The following is a 21,732-nucleotide window of genomic DNA, read 5'->3' as shown; positions in this document are numbered from 1 at the left end:
AGAGAAGTGGTTGGATTATGTATATATTTTACAGATTGAGCCAAAGAATTTGTGGACAAATTGGGTTTTGGATGTGAGAAAATGAGAGGCATCAAGGATGATGCCAGGTTCTTTGGCTAAAGATACTGGCCTGGCCCCCAACTATTGTTGAAGTCTTTAGCTAAAATCCTTTTTTTTTTTTTTTTTTTTTTTTTTTACAAAGCTGGCCCTGATTATCTTAACTATGTTTAGCCAAAAACCCAAAATAAAAAAAACAAAACAAAATCTTTTGATATGAGGTGGTTATAAAATAATATACCACACAAATAAATGTAAATATATAAATATAGGGAACCATTTTTTTTCCATTCCTCTTCCTATAACCAATTATCTATCTATGTCATCTATCTATCACCTATTTATCCATCTGTTAATCACCATAAAACTGTATTACATTTTAAAGTAATATACTGTTTACAAAGCATTTTAGACCATTATCATAACTGATTCTCAATGATCAGGTAGGTATATTGTCTGTATCAATATGAGTAAATTCCAGAAAGTCTCTATGCTCTCCTCTGTAAAGCATGAGACATCCTATTTTTACATATAAAATGTTGATAAGTTGAGTATCTGTTAACTGAGTAGAGCCTATAGACCATACTAGACTTGCTGAGGAGACACAAGGCCAAGTGATTAATTTTCAAGCAAAATTTTTAAAAAACAATTACCCTTCCAGGACAATTCATTGTATATTTGAATTACAGCTTAGCAACTTTTACCAGGTATTACAGACATCTACTTCCCAAAGTGAATTTTCTCTTACTCAAAAGTGACAGTCTTTTAGAAATCGTATCATGAAGGGGATGCTGCTTGTGCCCTGCACAGATGACCTTCACCAGCTAGGACAGCTATCCTCTAGATGCTAGTAACTCAACTCACTGCTACTTCTTTTTCCAGAGAATTGCTCTCAGCCCAGCAAAAGCCATCTCACCCAGGAAGCTATTCTTGCTTTACTTAGTTCCTTTGCACTGTATGGCTTCTCTCACTTCCTGTCTCCTGAGAGCATTCCTCCAATAAATCACTTGATCAGGAATCCCCTTCTCAGCTTCTGCTTCTAAGGAACTTGACTAACGATACAACATTTGATCATTAAATGCATACACTTCCCCAGACATACTCACTATAATCCAGTAGGGAACGTAAGGTGCTTATCATGCTGGAATGCATGTTACAGGGAAGCCAAAACACACATTAGAAGTGTCCTTACTTTTTGTTGTGGGGTAGAGAAGATTCAGTGCTCTTACTCTCCACTGTTGTCACTGTCAGACAACTTGACATTTGAACATTTCCTGAACCATACAGAGCCAGTTCTGGTAAGATCCTCAAAGTACCAACTGCTGTGGGTCAAGGTAGCTTCATGTTGGATCCATCCCTTAGGAACAGGGTGGGTGGAATTCTGTTGGCAGAGGTTGAAATGATAATTCAATCTGGCACATAACCTATCTCTTTGTAATGGGAACCTTGTGAATGAAGACAGAGATGACAGAGGATGAGGGAGATATGTCACCAAGAGAGAAGAGGGAGTGAACTGTGGTTGGGAAAACCAAGTCATATGAATTTGTATAAGTTGTTTATATCCTAGGTTTCTCTGTATGGATATGGAGTATAAGGGAAAACTTTTTTACCAACTGAGATAATTAACTTTCTTGTATGTCAAAGACCATGTAAAAAGTTAGCGGAAGGTTTAAAGCTCAGATAATATTACTCATGTATGTTTTCTTCTATGTACATAGATGTATATAGACATATATTACAAAACATTGAGGAAACGAACATGATGAGATGGCTCAATCTTTTACTGCTTTTATACATGTCTTTCTTTCTATGTCATTTTTATGGTATTTATCACATCATGTCTTCTATGATAGCTATTTGTGTTTGTTTTTCATTATGCTTTCCCCATCCCTGTCACATGATTTTGAGCTCCTTGAGGGCAGGACATAGTATCCCTCATAGAACCAGGCACAACATTCAGCACACAGCAGGTGATATGTGTTTACCAAAATGAAATGTATATGGCCCTAACCAAGCATCAGTAAGGCACATAGAGTTGACTTTTTAAATTGGGATGGCTTTATTCTTACTATTATCTCCTCTCTCTCTGGAAGAGTTTAACTTTGTGACATGGAAAATAAATTTATAAGACAGAAGTTAGGCGGTTTGTTAGGTAGAAGTTTATGGCTATAAAACAGAATTGGGATAATTCTCCTGCTTTGGGATTGAAATGGAAAATTGCTCCATTGACCAAGGAGCTGGGAAAAAGTGCAAATCAGCCCCTGCCAGACTGACAAAAAACCAAAACCAAACAGAAAACCAAAACCCTGTCTTGTTATATTCAGCTGAGGATGAAGGAAAATGAAGAGTCAGTCTTTGAGAAACTGCATATTTAATTCTAGTGCTTTGACTTCTGATAACATTAAAAAGCCTTTAGCTTGGCTGATATTGATCCTCTGTACTTGAAATAAACTTTAGTTTCTCAAGTGCTTTCTTTTAAAAGGAAGAGAATATTTGATTCTTCCTGTTATTTCTAATTTTCTTTCTACTAATAGCTTTCATACTCCCTTGATCACGGCCCAGAACAAGATGCCTGGTTTGAAAGACATTTCCTGCAAGAGGCCTGATCTAGACATATCTACATCAAGTCAGAATGCTTGGGCACCATCCAAAAGAGCAGAAAATATGTTCTGTGTTATCAGAAATGCTGGAATGGAAGTACAAAGTAGTATATAGTACGTGAGAGCATGTTTTAGATCTGTGACAGGATTTTCTAACATTTTGAGGCACAGACTAAAATCAGACAAAAGGGAGCAGCAGTAAGTCCAGCCCTTGGCTTTGTAAAAATGCCAGGTTGTAATCACATCTTATTTATTTTACAAGATGACACAGCAGCCTAAGAAAATTTAGTTTACAGGAAGATTCCAGAAACAGTGCATCAACAATCTCCCAGAGTAGATGTAATTATTATTTATTTCTTGGTGGAGGTAGTGGAAATAAAAATGGAGGTGAGTGGGGGAGTCGTTATGGACCTTGATGATCACTGAAATATTGACGGTGGGGATGAAATAAACTTCCTTCATTGCTGGCTGCTCAGTGTTATGCCCACTTGCATTTGAGGCCTGTGAATTCTCAAGAGCTGGTTCCTGAAGAAATAAAGAGACTCTACTTGAGCTTCTTAAGATTGAGAGTCTCCAGGAGAGGCTGAGTATTTAAAGGAAAACCTATAGGAAAACTTGAACTAGGATTATCCTGTAGCATCCCAGTTGATCAGAGCGAATATGTTCCAGAGGAGCACTTCATTTCTAGAGCCCTACGGCACTGCCCCCAGGATAATTCACAGGATTTACTTGTGGCAACCAAGTCATCAGTGACCCTGAAGATCGGTTCCATTTACTGTTTGCTGTTCAACAAATCATACCAAATTTACCTTTTGGTGTTATCTTCTTGCCCACATGCTGTTGTTTCAACTTCTGCAAATGGACCTCTGTCCTTGTTAAGACAAGCTGTTGAAGGCCTCCAGCCAGCTCTTGTGCATGACTGACTTATCTGAGGGACCCAAGACAAGGTCAGTCTTTCTGAGAACCTTCACAGTACTGCTCTTTTCTTCTCCAACATCGCCCTACCTTGTTCCCAGAGGCCCAGAAGTGGTGTGCTTGCCCTACCTTGTTCCCAGAGGCCCAGAAGTGGTGTGCTTATTCACTGGGTCTGTGATCGTAAATGCTCCTTCACAGAGGGCAGGGGAGTTGAAAGCTTACTGAGGAGTTAAAATATTTACCAATCAACAGTCAAGGACAGCTGAGAAATCATAGAAATGTACAGGCCACCTGACATTCTCGCTCTATCTAATTTCTTACTTTTCTTCCTTCCAATTTATGCAAAGAATTGAAGATCCCAAGAAATAGTTAAAGTAGGCTAATTATAAAGGCACTTTTCCTTAGTTTTTAAAAATATAGGCATAGATTTTATCTGACAATATATCTTAAAATAAAATAAGATGCAAATGAAAAACCATATTTATATAGGGATCTCTCAAAAATTCATTATTTATCCTATGACTCAAATGATTACTGATAAAGCTACAAATAGTGTTCACTTTGGGGAATACACTGATTTTCAACTATTAATCACTCATTTCTTTACCAAATATTTGTGAAACAGGAACTGCTCACTAAGGAAGATTTACAGGGTAAAAAGTCAGGAGCTCATTGTGAGAATGAATTACTCAGAGAGAAAAAGGGAAAACGGATATTGTGTAGAAAACAGGAAGACAAACAAATGTGAGAGAAAACACCTGCTTTCCTGTAAACATTTGGCTTAATACAGTTCCCAGAAATGTTCAATGAAATAGCTGCTAACAAGAAATTCAGATTTAATTAACATAACATTGCTATTTCAAAGGTCAGGAGAAAAGGCTGCCTTTCTTCTCTCTTTACTTTTTAGCTTTCTCCCTGTCCAGACTTCTCTGGTGATGTAGCTAACAGATGAAGTTATTTCTTTTTAAGCTTGAAGAAAGGTCACAAATATCTTTCAACAGATTACAAACGCTTTGACACATGATTTCATAAGCTGGAAAAATTCCTTGGATGCAGGAAAACTTCGAGAACTGATGAAAAGATTTTATAACAGTGCAGGCCAAAATTAATATTGCTAACACAGGTTCTATTTTAATTAATTAGGTGTAAACCATAGCACAGCCCTCTAGATCAGTTGTGACTGTTTTACTAGACAACTTTGAGATTTCTTTGATATTTAAATTTGATGTTATTGCTTAACAATGAAAGGCCTTTTGTTACCTTAAGGTAAAAAAAAAACTTCTGCTTTCAAACCCAAACCCAGTCCATAGTGTAATTTGAAGGCTTACAAAGGCACTGTCCAGTCCAAAATTATTTTCTTTAGACTCAACTGAAACAATATTCTTATTCTATGCTCCCTGCATGGGATAGAGATCCTTTTCACTGCTGTGGATGTCTGGGCTTTCCTTTTTAAAGATAAAGGGATCCTCAGAGATGACTGGTCTCCAGTTTTACTAAAAGATTCCAGATATTGGGAGAAATCCTAGGATACTACAGTTTTACTTGAATCAGGCTCATTATGGGTTAAAAAGTGTCTTTTATTGCTTAAAGGAGAACAGTTTTGAGGTCCCTTAAACTTTGGAATGTGAATCCTCAAAAGAATATAGTATTTTTTTTAATCTTTTCTAATTGATTTCAAAGAGATTAATGGAGCCACCATCAATTTTAAACTCTTTCTCTCTTTGGTTATTAGTCAATGGAGGTCAGTGAATTATAACAGTAATTAGTAAATATATTTCATTTCAGGATCATTATTAATAAGTCAGTGCCCTGTACCAATTAGGAGCTAGTAAGAGTTGCCTTAGTGTACATACATTTGTCCTCTTTCTCAGCTCTGTCCATATTTAACCTGGTAGTTGAGAGTATCACAAGCTTTCTCTCAAAGTTAAACAAAGAAGATTTTTAAAATTTCTTTTTAAGAATAGACTCTCATAGATTTCATAGCAGTGTAACTTAAATGAGAGTTTCTTCACCTATTTCAGTCTCAGTTTCCTCATTTGCAAAATGAAATATAAAATTTTTTTCTTGCTCTAAAAGTGTTATGATCCATGGAGTTTTTTTTAATGAATGGTGTAACTCTGTGGTAGTCAAGAGTCTTTGTGTACCACCCATGTGCTCTTCCTCCCAAAATCCTAAAAACATCCTAAAAAAATGTATTCTACCAACAGAAATTAAAGCAAGAAAGAGGAAGACCTAGGGTCTAGGATATAATGATGTCCATACAGTAGATGTGAGGAAGTCCAATTATGACAGTGAACAAAAATCCTAGGACAGTATTGGGTAGCAGGACTATACCGTTACTAATTGAGTTCAAAAGAAGACAGAGGACTTCAGAAAGGCTACCTTACGGAAAAATTAATATGGAACTTATATTTTTTTTTGTTGTGTTTGCCATATTGAAAAGGACTTTAGAATCCTCTTAAAAGAATTTGAGGATAAATTAGAGTTAGTGCATAGAAAAATAATCATTGAAAAATTAATTTGTTATTAACTCCAGGGAAAACAAAAGTTGTACAAGAGAGTAAATGCAATACACACTACGTGATTCTACTGTAAACCATATTCATATCTTGATAATGATGTAAATGTTACTCTTTATTCAACTAAAGTCTGCATTGTAATTATATTATATTAATGGGTGGGAGGTCATAGAAAGAAAATGCGTGCGTGTGTGTTAGCATGCGTGTGTGTGTGGTGGAGGGGGGAGGGGAGTTGGGCTGTGCAAGAGAGCTGTATCCTAATGTTTCATAGCCAGAAATCAATAGATATTATCTAAAGTAGTAATAGCAGTTTATGCACACAATTTAGAAATATGGAAATAAACACCAGGAAAAATACCAAAATGTGTTGAAAGTGATTGCCTCTGGAAAGTGGGATTCCACGGTGGGGATGACATGGCAGGGGACCGCTCTTCTCCCTGATAGCATTGTACTGCTATTTTATTTCTCAAACTATGTACAATAATTACTTCAATAAAAATTAAAATGTTTTAAAATGTATCTTATGTATGTTCAGGAGAAAGACACCACCATTTGGCAACTGTTTCTACCCAGACAGAATGATTCACTTTATTTCAGAGTGGTGCTTATATTTTTATCCTTCATTTACATTTGTAGAAATGAGATTGTCTACACTAAAATTTTATTTGTTGTTTATCTGACGTTCAAATTTAATAGGGCATCCTGTAATTTTATTTGCTAAATCTGACAACCCTACCATGCCTAAGTGTTAGTGGGGGGTTCCTTTAGTTGCTGGGGTTAATGAGTGGTAAACACCGTTAATGACTTTCCCAGACTCTGAATTTTTCAGGTTCAAATCAGATTACTGTCTCTCAATTTCTTTCCCTCTGCTTGCGAAACTCACTGAAGACTTTATTTAGAATATGGTAGTGTATAAACAAAATAATAACAGCATATACCAGACAAAAAATAAACAAGCAAAAAACCCAGTGATGTAAACTCCTTTACCCTAGAAGATTCCATTCTCATATATCCTTCATTCTTATATATGATATACTGATGGTCCAAAGCATCTTTTATCCACTGAATGAATAAATACAGAAAGCAATAGCTTTATGTTACTGATTTAGTTAGTTATTTCATTCTCCACCTCAGTACATTATAATAAACAAATATTAGAAGGATTTAACAAATATTAGTCGGTTCTGAACATGGTTTGCTAAGTCAGTTTCGTTATTTATCTGAATAGAGCACATTTCCATATACTGCCTCTATCAGGCATCTTTACTTAAAAAAAAAAAATACTTGAAGCCTTAATGAATTTCAAATGCTTGATGAAGAAATAGTGGTCTAATCCACAAAATCATCCAAATACATGAGTATCATGAGGGATTAAGAACAAATAAGTCAATGACTCAAACTTTTTGTGATTAACTCTATGTCCAAACAGGTAACCAAAAATGACCTCTCATGCAGCTTTTTGAAAATGATTCAGTGATATTCTTGATTCTAATAAGAAGCAAAGGTTTAGTAATGTTTAGAGAATCCTTATCAGAAGTTATTTTGATACCTGAAATGGACACTAACTGTTGATGGATTTGCTTCAGATGGCCCAATAGCAGTGTTTCTTAGTAAAATGGCCATGAGTGTTATCAAGTAAAAGCAAGAAAATTCCCCACCCTGAATGCTTTCCTAGACTGAAAATAAAATATGGATCCAGAATTGCAAAAACAAATAAACAAACAAACACAAACTCCATTTCAGGCAGTATTCAAAACCACAAACAACGTAGATTATCTTTTCTCATGGTAACCCACATTCTGCCCCAGTCTATACTGCTACGTTTGGTTGAGCAGTTTGCCTAGCCAAGGACTTCTGGCAATTTACACAGAAAAACTATACTAAAAAATTCTTCCCAACCATAAAATATTTGTTTTATGCAAATTCTAAAGAGTCCTGAGACCAATAAAAGAGGGGGAGAGGAGAATGAACCAAATGTAGCTGTCCTAAATTCTGACCATTAGATAGATTTCCTAATGGCCTCTCACATCTTTTACGGCTGTATGTTTAAAATCTGGGAAAAAAAAGAAAGTGGTTGAACATCTGAATATTATTAAAGCAGAACGACCACACAAACATTAAATGATCTCTAAATGGCATTGTCTCCTTTCATTCATCACTCCTTGACATGTTTTGGACCCCTTTGTTTTTATTATTAGGGGAAAAACAGGAGCAAAAAAATTTTTTTTAAAAAGGAGGAAAAATAGATTTTTCTGTATGAGGCCTATAATCACCTTCAACAATTACCCTGGCATCTTTGCTTAGCATTTTAAGGCCTTTACATTTATAATGCTAAAACCATTAATTTGCTAAATTCCATGCTTTAGCCCGTGGAACAAGCTAACGACAAAAGTCTCTGAGTTTCTAGAAAGAACTTGCTTCTTCCTGTCTGCTTTCTGTAGACTTCCTGTGACCTTTCTATCTACTTGCAGCCCAACAACTGGCTTGACTGATTTTCTACATTGAGTTCAGAAAATAGTTAGCAGTTGAATAAACATAGTCTGAATCATCTCCTGGTTGAGGTTTAAATGTTGGAATGAGAAGGTTCACCCAATTGTGAGTTTTATTTAAACTTATGATATTCATGGGCCTAAAGAACAATAGAACTGACCACTCGCCTTCTACCAGCAGGGGCAACAAAGGAGTTTCTCTCTTTTCAGTAGCTTTGTAGGATATTGTTAGGTACCATGGAGAAAGTGATTAGAGTTTGACTGTTTTAGTGGGTATAGATCCAAGGGAAATGTGTTATTTAAAATTTTTGTAAACCTGAATCCTCAAGATCCTTGCATTAGAAAACTTTGATCTACAAATTAGCATTGACTAAAGATCTTGGAAACCAAAATGCTATTACTTAAGAATGGGACATAGTAAACTCAGAAATCCTAACCGATAATGAAAATTGCTTGAAAAAAATAAATATGTAACATACTATTGCTGACTTAAGAGCACAGAGTTTTATGCATTATTTCTCCTGATTTCTCATTTTCCCCTTAAAGGAAAAAAAATAGGTATATTTTCTTAGAAATTGTTTTTGCAGCTATTTCTTTGGTTGAATATTCTTCTGGATAAGCCTAACCCTGTTGATAGAAATTTTGAAAAGTAAAAATTATGCAAAAGTTCAGACTCTGTCCCTGTCTGCCTTCCAAGTGACTGGAGAGAAAAATTACTTCAGATGCTTCTGTAACTTTTGCTCATTAATCAAATATCTGTACAACTGAAACAGGAGGTATCATTAGCAGAGATTGGAAAATCCATTCTTAGGAGAGATATTACAGTTATTGACTTTGGACATAGTATATTGAGTTTCAAGTAATGATTAGGACATCTTTGTGGAAATATGCAGCAGACAAAAGAAATTCCAAACTGAGTCTTGGGATAGAGGAAATGCTTAAGATATTGCTTTGGTATCATCTATCCATCCAAGGGAAGCAGAGAGAAGAGAGAGAGAAGGTAAAGCAGAATTCCTAGAATCAAAGCAGGTAAAGCACTCACATTTTTTTAGACTGAAGAAATAAAAATCAGAAGAAGCAAGGTTTGAAAAAGATCAGGATAGCTGCGTATTGTAGAAGCCAGGAGGAAAATATTTTAAGGAATAAGGTGGGCTTCAAGAGTGCCAAAAGGTGTAAAGAGGGCAAGAAGTACAAAGACTGAGGAAAAAGATGAGGAGGTCATCGTTGGTGACTACTGAGTGACTATTAAATGATCTAATGAGGGTAGAAAACAGATTTTTGGATACGTTCCATTTAGAGAACAGAGCCATCCTTGGGGAAATCCTCAAATGACTCTATCCAGTTACATAGGAAGCCCTGATATTGGGGTATGACTGTACAAAGACACACTGTCCATAAATAATGGATCTAAGGTCCTCACTTTACCACAGATCAGAGACAACTTCACCAATGGAGTCAACTCATAAGTTCATTGAACAACTTCATTTTAAGCAGTCCAGTGTGTGAATAAATACACCATTTACTCCTAATGATACATAAAGATAATCTGTGTTCACAGGCATTAATGTTCTTTGTCTAATTTTTCTAAGGTTCTCTAAAGGCATTTTGTGAAATTGAGGAACCAGTTATATCAGTTCTACATGTCCAGGGCCATAAGTTTGTGTTTTTTTCCTCCTGTTTTTTTCCTCCTATTTTTTTATTGAAGTATAATTGATTTACAATGTTGTGTTAGTTTCTGCTGTACAGCAAATTAATTCAGTTATATGTACATATATATAAAGTTATGTATAAGTTATATATATATAACTTTTGTATATATAAAAAGAATGTGCATATATATATGCACATTCTTTTTATATATTCATTTCCATTATAGTTTATCACAGGATATTGAATATAGTTCCCTGTGCTATACAACAGGACCTTGCTGTTTATCCATCCTACATATAATATTTTGCATCTGCTAATCCCAAACTCCCAGTTCTTTCCTCTCTCACCCCCTCCCTTGGCAACCACAAGTCTGTTCTCTATGTCTCTGAGTCTGTTTCTGTTTCGTAGATAGGTTCATTTGTGTCATATTTTAGATTCCACATATAAGTGATGTCATATGGTATTTGTCTTTCTCTTTCTGATTTACTTCACTTAGTGTGATTATCTCTAGGTCCATCTGTGTTGCTGCAGATGGCATTATTTCATTATTTTTGATGACTGAGTAGTATTCCATTGTATGTTTGTACCACATCTTCTTTATCTATTCTTCTGTCGATGGACATTTAAGTTGTTTCCACGTCCTGGCTATTGTAAATTGTGCTGCTATGAATATGGGGGTGCATGTATCTTTTTGAATTATAGTTTTGTCTTGATACATGCCCAGGAGTGGGATTGCTGGATCACATGGCAACTCTATTTTTAGTATTTTGAGGGCACCTCCATACTGTTTTCCATAGTGGCTGCACCAACTTACATTCCTACCAACAGTGTAGGAGGGTTCCCTTTTCTCCACACCATCTCCAGCATTTGTTATTTGTAGACTTTTCAATGATGGCCATTCTGACTGGGGTGAGGTGGTACCTCATTGTAGCTTTGATTTTCATTTCTCTAATAATTAGTGATATTGATATTTTCATGTCCCTGTTGACCATCTGTATGACTTCTTTGGAGTAATGTCTGTTTAGGTCTTCTGCCCACTTTTCAATTCGGTTGTTTGTTTTTTTGTTGTTGAGTTGTATGAGCTGTTTGTATATTTTGGAAATTAAGCCCTTGTTGATCACATCATTTGCAAATATTTTCTCCCAGTCCCTAGGTTGTCTTTTTGTTTTGTTTATGGTTTCCTTTGCTGTAAGGAAACTTGTAATTTTGATTAGGTCCCATTTGTTTATTTTTGCTTTTATTTCTATTGCCTTGGGAGATTGGCCTAAGAAAACATTGGTATGATTTATGTCAGAGAATGTTTTACCTATGTTCTCTTCTAGGAGTTTTATGGTGTCATGTCTTATATTTAAGTCTTTAAGCCATTTTGAGTTTATTTTTGTGTATGGTGTGAAGGTGTATTCTATTTTCATTGATTTACACGCAGCTGTCCAACTTTCCCAACACTACTTGTGAAGAGACTTTTTTCCATTGTGTATTCTTGCCTCCTTTGTTGAAGATTAATTGACTGTAGGTGTGTGGGTTTATGTCTGGACTCTCTATTCTGTTCCATTGATCCATCTGTCTGTTTTTGTGCCAGTACCATGCTGTTTTGATTACTGTGGTTTTGTGGTATTGTATGAAGTCTGGGAGGGTTATGCCTCCCGCTTTGTTCTATTTCCTCAGGATTGCCTTGGCAATTCTGGGTCTTTCATGGTTCCATATAAATTTTAGGATTATTTATTTTAGTTCTGTGAAAAGTGTCATGGTTAATTTGATAGGGGTCACATTAATTCTGCAGGGCCATAAGTTTTTAAACATAGGTAATAGGAACTTAAAATTACAGAAGTGCTACATCTAATCCCTAAAACAGTCATGGCATGAATGTATCCCCAGCCTTTATATGGCTTTCTGTTCCTAGTTAGAAGCATCCTTGCCACCAGTTCTTGGTAAACACTTATTGAGTATCTACTATGTGATGGCAACACTGAGAGTTAATTTATCCTGTTTTTATAGATCAGCCACACGACAACCTTAAACATATTGCCCAAGATCACTCAATAGAGAGTGATAAATGAATTAGAAACTTGTACAAGGTATAGAGCTGCAAATAGGAAGGTACAACTATCTTAACTGATATAACAGGGGAGTCCTTTAAAAGTTGGGGACATTTGAGCTAGGTTTTGAAGGACAATGAAAGGCATTTGTAATCAGTAGAGGAGGGAGAAGGCATTCTTGTACAAAGGCAGAGACTCACCCCACCCTCCAGATGGACCTTTGGCATTTAGCATGAAGGGCTTAGGGTAGCATATAGGGATGGAGTGTCACTTGCCTGAGGGCTTTCCTGCTTGGAACCAGGAGGGAAAAGCAGACCAGAAAATATTAAGGAGAAGCTGAGTAAAAGTAAATCATAATGGAAAATATGGGTAAAACATGATGACAATCAAGGAGTCCGGATATAAGGGAAACTTGGACAATTCCAAGAGCTAAAGAAATAGCTGTGAGGGGTCTTTATAGAGGTTTTGTATGTTACCTAAATAGTAGCTGTTGAGGGAACTGACCTATTCTGGATAGGGATGGAGGCGTGAATAACTAGGAATGTTCAGAGACCTGTCTGAACTGGAGACATCATTACTGGAGGATAAACAAAAATGAGCACATGGTTTGAAGGAGCCAAGCCATGAAGGGCCTTAGGTGCTATACCAAGGAACTTGGGCTTTCTTATGTAAGAATTTAGGAGCCATTGAGGCAGGGGTGAGAGAGAGAGTTAAGAAGCGGGTGATACGATTGTGATTTAGAAATTTCACTTCTGTGGCTTTGTGGAGGGAGAATAGAAACTGGAAATAGTTGAGACTAGTTTAGAGGCAATTGGAATCATCCAGAGGAGAGATGCTGTTGGCCTAAAATAAGGCAGTGGTTGTGGCAGTGGTGATGGAAAAGAGAGAATGTACTTGAGAGCTATTTAGAAGATCATACACAAAGTGAGGGCTGTTGATTGGTGTGGAGAACTAGGGAAAATGAGGAATTGAAAAGTCCGCTTGGATTTCTGGTTTGGATACATGATAATGCCACTAACTGAAGTAGAAACTCTAATAGGAAGAACATGTCTTGCAGAGAAGATGTTGGGCATGTTGAGACTGAGGATCTATGACATCCTGGTGAATCTGTCTGGTGTGCAGTCTAATATATTGGTCATGAGTCCAGAGGAAAAGATGAAATTGGATTTATAAGCTATTTTTTTCAATTCTACAAAATTTATTCTACTCGTTACTTTTATAAGTAGGATCTAAAAGAAAAATTTACTTCACTGTCTCCAAGGATAATAATATAGTATTTTAATACAGACCCATGTGTTGGTATTGGAAGGACTATTTTGAGTACCTTGGCATGCCTATCATTCTGTTATGGGTACAGCCTGTACTTGGAGAGAGATACCTCTAATATAATCTAGAAACTCAGCCAAAAACTTAGGAGTGTTTGTCTACAGTGGTTTGCTGACTTCCTGACTTATGAACTTCTGGGAGAAATTAAGGGAGAACTCACTGCCCTCTAGGACAATGAGCAAACTACTGAATGAGCCCTTACCTCACAAAAATTTAATTAGAGAAAACTGTATGCACCTTGAAGAGCTAGGAGTCACAGAATGAATTCAGAGACATTCCCAGAGGACTCATGGCACATGAAAGAACATTTGCTCAAATATAAAACAACTTGCTGTTCCCAGTCCCATCCTCTAGTTGCATAACAGGACAATATGTCAAGACTTACCTATTTGTTGAGAAATGTTTTATTTCCCTCTTCTCCTGAGGCAAGAATATTAAGGAATGGAATTCAACAACCACCAAAGATTTGAAATCTGCTTCAAAAATTTGTTTTATCTTGTACCCATTTTTAAACCTTGGCAAGTGGAAAAAATAAAACTAACAATAAGCAACAGACAAAAAGCCCTGGCACAATAATGTATCATAGACCTTACTTGCCTCTTTTAAGTATTTCAGGATAATTCCAACTGACAACAATGGAAGTTGAATCTGATGGTTTGGGCAGAGTTTCGGCTGAGTTTAGTTCTCTTAGGCAGATATTATTTTCACTGCCTTGTCTTAAATGAATTACAGTGAAATCTTCTAGATGTTTATTCATTTGAAATTTTTGTCACAGTGATCCTAACTCAGTGACCTTTGGGTTGTGACTGTTGCTCAAAATGTGCTAAATAATATATGAAAGTTCTTTTATCTTTGCAATGTGATTTGAGGGGAGGGAAAAAGAACTGCATATTCCTGAACTTCCACTAAAAATATACAGTAGTACAGCTCTCAGTGGTTTGCCCCATGTTGGGGGTCTAATTTAGGTGAAGCAGGAGTATGAGTACACATCCCACCAATTTCCTTGGTGTACCACTACTTTCAACCTACATAAAAACCATCAAATCCCCAAGAAGCTTTCACACCACTGTTGACATAGACACTTATCCCAGTTACTAGGGCTCTAGAAATGATTGGCTACAGTCAACAATTATCCGTTGTGATTTAGGCCTGAACAATGTGTTTGGTAGAAGGATCTCAAGCTTGACATATCTAAAACTGAACATATTAGCTCTATACTTGTCCAAAAGAAATCTATTCCAGTCTCCATAAATGGTGCCACCATCTACCTAGTTACCCAAGCCATGGAATGAACTCCTGATCTAGATTATAAAAAGCGATGTGGTATAATGATTAAGAGGAAGGATGCTGGAACCAAACTGCCTGAATTTAAATACTGGATTTATCATTTATTAGCTGTGTGACTTTGAACAAAATTCTTAGCCTTTCAGTGCCTTGGTCTCCTCAGTCAAAAAAGAAAAAGGGGGGGGATGATAATAATAGTACTTTACTTCATAGGGATGTTATAGTTATAGGGGGTGAGTTAATATTTATAGCATGCTTGGACCAGGGCTTAATACATAAGTACTCTGCAAATATTTGTTAAATAAATTCAAATACCTGTTATCCTCAGGACCTTATCAATCACCTGGACATTTTCTATAACAGGCTTCTAACTGATTCTTCTGTCTTTATTCTTGTTCCTCACAACTTGTCCTTCGTACTATGACATGAAACCTTTCAGTGAGTCTCCTTCAACGGGCTATAGGATAAAGTTTCAACTCAGCCTCATCTCTTCCTACTTCTCCTCACATACCTCATGACCTGACCTAATTTCACGTAAAGTTTTTCCCTTTTCCTGGAAGGAGCTTCAGCCATTGTCTACCTACCCAATTTCTATTGTTTTCAATACCAAGTTCAAGCATTCCTCGACCCACTAGACCAATCCCCTCATCTAACCCAGGTACAGTTAGATATTCCCTTCTCTGTGCTCTCATGGCACTTGGCACACATTCTATCAGTAACTGTGACGCAAATATCCAACTGTGTTTATCTTTTCCACCAGGTTAGAGCTTCCATGACACCTCCAGTACCAAGTTCAGAGTTTGTCACATATTTGGAGCTAAGACATGGTGGATAAAGCACTCAAAATTATCTATGTCTCTCCAAGGAGTCTACTGTTGTACATTTTGGAGACAGAAAGGCAGAAAAGTATATAAAATACATGATGAAAACAGGCACGAATTTATTTCATATGTTAAGGCTAAAGTCACAAATTTTTATGAAGTTTATTTTATTTATTTATTTTTATAAATTTTTATTTATTTATTTTGGCTGCGTTGGGTCTTCGTTGTTGCGTGCAGGCTTTCTCTCTAGTTGTGGAGAGGGGGCTACTCTTCATTGCGGTGCGCGGGCTTCTCATTGCAGTGGCTTCTCTTGTTGTGGAGTGTGGGCTTTAGGCGCACAGGCTTCAGTAGTTGTGGCACGTGGGCTCATTAGTTGTGGCTTGCGGGCTCTAGAGCGCAGGCTCAGTAGTTGTGGCTCACGGGCTTAGTGGCTCTGCAGCATGTGCGATCTTCCCGGACCAGGGCTCGAACCCATTTACCCTGCATTGGCAGGCAGATTCTTAACCACTGTGCCACCAGGGAAGTCCCTATGAAGTTTAGATGAGCTGTTTAAGTACAGATTTGACTGATGATCAACTAAGAACAAAATGATAATGACAGCAATATTATTACAAAATTGACAAATATTTACTTTTTCAATGATCAATGTTGTCACTTCCTAACTAGCAAGTAAAGACCTTAATAGCTGTTATGTTTATGAAATATGCGAACTGTAGCTTGCTAAAGCTTATTCAGCTCTTACACTGTACCTGGAATGTACTAAGTACTTCACATGAATCTACATGTAGACTCAAGTAGATATTCCTATAAAATGTAATAATTTGAACAATATTAGTTGTAAAGAGTGAATCCAAGCCTAAAGCTCCTCAAAGAAATGCTCACATATATTATGAGGGAGCAGTGAAAATATTAATAGAAACAGAAAAAAAGAGTGCCACATATTTTAAAAACTGCCTCTGTTCTTCCTTCGCTGAAGGCAGTCTTCAGGGAGTCAGAATGGCCTGTCCCTCTGTCCCTCAAAGGAGAGATTTAGGGTAGATAATACATAAATAACCTATCAAACCTGCTGTCTTGCCACATAACATTAGTAAGAGAAAAACTACACCTATAACACTAGTGCATATGTATTACATGATGATGTATATTTAGAAACATGTGAGATTCATTAAGTATTGTGTAAGCTAAAATTCTAATGTTTTGTTCAAGAACCCCCCTTCCCCTGTTGCAATGCCTACTACATAGCCTACTGATATTCAATAATCAATTGCAACTTCATATTTTTTCTAAATTACCTGTTCTTTGGACAAAATCTCCCTGCCTTCTTTGCAAAGGCCCTTAGATTAAACTAGACTTTTCAGGAAAAAATGTTCTCTTTGGAATGTGCTCATGAGGATTAGAAAATTTCTGTTTTCTTTTGCAAGTGAAAACATACAATTTCCAATGTATCTACTTTAATTTTTTTCTCAGTGTTCTTCTAATTAATCTATGCATTAGCCTCTAAATTCATATACTTTCTAGTCACTGGTTAGAAACCATTCTAGTAGTTAAGGAAATCTTTATCCAAAGTATCTCTTTTCCTGCATATGAATATTATTGAAGCATATCTATTCCTCATCCAATCCAGCTGGGATGTTTTTATTTCTTTGGAACTTACTTCAGCTCCAACACTTGCCTATTCCCTGTAATAAATGAACTATTTCAAAGATGGCAACTCACCCTTTCTCCTACCCCAATTCCTCAGAATTAGGATTTCCTTTTGTATTTGTTAACAATTTTCCTAAATTATCCCAGGGTATTACCAGTTGTACCCAAATGGAACATTTCTTACTTGTGTACCAATTACAAACTGAAAATACAACACAGAGTGCCCAGTCTCTACCAAATGAATCTCCTAAGTTTTATCATCAATTTATTTATTCAGATTTTGCTTAAATATCAAAACCCAATGAATGAAAAAGTAATATCTGCATATTTAAGTTAAAAGTTGGATATTTGTTTCAGTCAAACCTAAATAGTTATATGTTCATATTGTAACTGAGAAGACAAGCACAACTATGATTTTACTCTCAGTTTCCATGTCATTGTTTCTCTGATGATCCAATCAAATCCCTTAATCACACTCATTCTTTGGCTCAAGGTGAAAAATACTCTTTGCATGGAGAAATAGTTTTTAATCAATTCAAGATGCAGCTGGAATAAATGCTACTGGCTTGAGTAGCCATTGTTCTTGGCAAATCTCTCCAAGCAATAAACAATGAACACCACACCCTCATGAGAAAGGGAGTGAGGGATAGGGATAGTCATTGTCCTCATGTTATATTGCTAAATATTATTACGGTCTATTTATATGCTGTGAGGACTGACATATACACTTGATACAGAATAATACAGAACAATCAGTGATTGTGAATTGCTGGAGACAAGTATTCTAAGTTTAACAAGCTCTGCATTCAGTCATGAAACTAGTGCTCATTGCAGAATCTATTAAAAAACAGAACACTTTATCAATAAGCCAATAGAAGGAAAATTGGGGGAGCCAGTCAAGGATTGAGCATATAGATCCATATAGTGTTTATCTGGAAAAAGAACAAAGTGCTTTGAAAACTTTCATAGCTTATCCAAAACCACTTACACATAGCAGTGAGTGCCTCATCAATTGTGTTTTCATTCACTCATTAAATAGGATTTCACTAAATGATGCCTTTTATAGTTATGTATTTTTGATATTTTAAAAACAGAATTTCTTATTTCTTATCATATTAAAATTGATACTTGTGGTTCAGTGATGGTGGGAAATCCAATTCCAGAACTTCACACTACAAGGATTTAAACTTTGGAGCCTATGCCTTAAATTCAGAGAATTTTCTTATAGCATTGAGTATCCTCCTTATTAAACAATTCAGACTTAAATATCTGAGTTGAACATCTTGCCAACTCTTCCTATGGATAGTCTGTGTTTTAGTGTTTTAGGCATAGAGACTGAGAAGATAGTGTGCTATGATTGACAGGATTAGTCAGCTCTAGATTACACTCATCCTCTAAAGAAGTGACCATTTGGATATATAGAACATGCCTTTCATCCACTGGCCTCTACCAAGGCAAGAAAATCTTATGGGAGGCATCATATTTATGGAGACAATTCAGCATAATGGTTAAGAACACGGGCTTTGGATTTAGAGACCCCAGGGTAGGAGTCTTAGCTCCACTGCTTACAAACTATGTGACGTATGGAAATTTACTTAATCTCAGTTTGCACACTATTGTAGAAGGAGTACATGTCTCATAGAGTTCCTATGAGGATTAAATAGGGTGATACACATAAAGTGCTTGGTACGGAGACTGAAACATACTCAACATATATACAGTCAGCCCTTACTATTCATGGAGTCTGTACCTGTGAATCTGCCTACTTGCTAACATTTATTTTTAACCACAAAATCAATACTCAGGGCACTTTCACGATCATTCACAGACATGCTCATAGCGGAGAAAAATTTGCACTCAATGGGCATGTTCCCAGCTGAGGTAGAGTAAAGCAACACTCTGCCTTCTTACTTCAGCTCTCATACCATAAACAAGTGTCCTTTTTGCAGTCTATTTAGTATGATGTTTTTCACATTTTTGTGCTTTTTGTTGGCAATTTCTCTATTAAAATGGCCTTTCTGAGGGATCAGAGAAAGGGTGGGGAGATGATTAGTGCCCTCCCCTCTACAGTCTCAAACTCAAGCTGCTATTTATTAAGAGGGAATATTCCCTTTTATTTTCAGGGCCCTTATCCAGGGCCTTTTTTATTTTAGTCTGTTTGTTCTCTGTTGCAACCTTTGGGCACTCTATGGGAAGTCTCTGGGAATCATATGCGAGCCAGAGCTATGAATGGACTCAGTTCCTTAAGTCCATACGTGCTATTGAGTCTACACTCCTCGTCTGATAAGACAAATCTGAATTAAGACTGATGGCATTTTACTACAAAACAGAATTGCTTACATTCCAAATTTTTCTAGTTTATCACGTATAGTTAAAAGCCCGGAACTTATCACCTCAGCACTTTTATACATTTTCCCTCTTTCTGGAATGCTGTCCTCTCTTTCTGGGGAGTTGCACAGCCTTTCACTTTGAAACTCAGCTTAAGTATCATCATTTTAGAGAGGCCTTCCCTAGCCATCTTATCCAAAGTAAATGCCCTGACATTCTCTATCATGGCAACCTGCAATTTTCTTCACATTTATCACTGTCTGTAATTGTTTTTTATCTGACACTTGTTTATTATGTGGCTTCTACCCCAGCATCTAAGTTCCATAAGGGCAGAAATTTGTTCTCTTTTGCTCATTGTTTTCTCCTTATTGTTAAGACCTTGAATTAGTACAGACACCCAGTGAATGAATGAATCCTATTGCATTTTGTCAGTTTGAATCTTTATATATTTTATTTTCAAACCTAACCAAAATAGTTCATTATTTGAGATGGATTAACTTCCACTTTTAAACTACCATTCTCAGCATCATCCAGCAAAAGATAGGAGAGAGAGAACAATGCACTTTAAAAAAAAAATTATTTTACTCATTTATTTTTTTTAAAGGATTGATGGAATTTACATAGTTATATAGAAAGGGAATGGAGAAAGTCCACAGGACATATTGAAGAAATGGTCACTAATTCAGCAAGGTCATCAAGATATATAAATCAGAAAGTATCATTGTGGACTTTTATTACTAGAGTAAGAAATCCCTATTTTCTTCAATAAGCAGTAAGTAGCCTTATGAAGCTTTTGAAAAATATGATATAATAGTAGTTGTTTCTTTTTTTTTTTGAATTTTTGAATTTTATTTTATTTATTTTTTCATACAGCAGGTTCTTATTAGTTATTCATTTTATACATATTAGTGTATACATGTCAATCCCAATCTCCCAATTCATCCCACCACCACCACTGCCCCCCACCACTTTCCCCCCTTGGTGTCCATACATTAGAACAATGCACTTTTTTTTTTTTTTTTTTTGGTGGTATGCGGGCCTTCCTCTGTTGTGGCCTCTCCCGTTGCGGAGCACAGGCTCCGGACGCGCAGGCTCAGCGGCCATGGCTCACTGGCCCAGCCGCTCCGCGGCATGTGGGATCCTCCCAGACCGGGGCGCGAACCCGGTTCCCCTGCATCGGCAGGCGGACGCGCAACCACTGCGCCACCAGGGAAGCCCCTAGAACAATGCACTTTTAACCAACCTGGTGAACTATGCTCATGTCCATCATATTAAATGTAGCATCTCAGATCCTAACCCAATGTCCCAAATACATACCACACATAAAACTTCAAATAAACTGTCATTTGTTAGTAGGCCAAGTAGTACTTGAGTTTCTGCATTGGGGAATCTAAATGCTAGGCAAATATAACTTTGAGATTTCTATCTAGGATCTAAGATAATAATCTAATATGTGACACAGTATAAAAAAAAACACTGTTCCAAGAAGCAGAAAACATGGGTCATAATCTCCATTCTGCTACTAACTTGCTGCATTACTTTGGTCAATGTTTTAAATCCCCGTGGGCCTCACTATCCCCATCTGTAAAAAATAAGGGTTTGGACCAGTAGACACTACAGTTCCTTCCAGCTCTCTATGGCTATAAAAGCTGAATTGAATCCATCTCCTCTTCTTTCACAGAAGAGGTGGTGGAGGCCCAAAGAGCTAAGACCTGCCAGGTCAAGTGTCTGATTGGAAGCACTACAGCAGACTCCTGCCAGGGTCTGCCATGTGCATGCAGCAGGACACTGTGTGGTGAAGACACCTTGAAGTAAGTATCCCGTGAGGACATGAAGAGAAAGACCAAGTTTTTAAATGTGCATAGCTTGTGGTTTCTATATTACAGGCAGGCCTGCATGGGAAACCAAATTGTAATGAGGATTACTTAGTGTGCATGGAATTACAGCAATGGAGCAGGGGAAGGAAAGGAGTCTCTTGATAAGTTGAATGATATTTGAATGAGAACGTGCATTTGCTAAAAGAATTTGAGACACCCTTCCCAGCATGACTATAATGTTGTTAA

The 21,732-nt window shown here is 36.8% G+C and overlaps 1 protein-coding gene across 10 annotated transcripts in view; it reads left to right on the top strand.

Moving 5' to 3' along the window:
• DTWD1 (DTW domain containing 1) overlaps nucleotides 1-21,732 on the top strand; it is a 99,353-nt gene that overhangs the window by 50,257 nt on the left and 27,364 nt on the right. For 7 of the 10 annotated variants that reach the window (XR_008618610.1, XR_008618616.1, XR_008618612.1 and 4 more), the window contains one exon: nucleotides 21,351-21,480. The exons of 2 other annotated variants lie outside the window; for them this stretch is intronic. The gene's annotated coding sequence lies outside the window, so the exon portion shown is untranslated. Of the gene's footprint in view, nucleotides 1-3,537; nucleotides 3,605-21,350; nucleotides 21,481-21,732 lie in introns of those variants that run through there. One more of the 10 variants, XR_008618617.1, reaches the window with a different exon arrangement.

The sequence above is a fragment of the Physeter macrocephalus genome, chromosome 11 (genome assembly GCF_002837175.3).
Source record: "Physeter macrocephalus isolate SW-GA chromosome 11, ASM283717v5, whole genome shotgun sequence".
Classification (NCBI taxonomy): domain Eukaryota; kingdom Metazoa; phylum Chordata; class Mammalia; order Artiodactyla; family Physeteridae; genus Physeter; species Physeter macrocephalus.
Note: the sequence above shows the minus strand (reverse complement) of the source record. Positions and strands in the feature narration are given on the sequence as shown.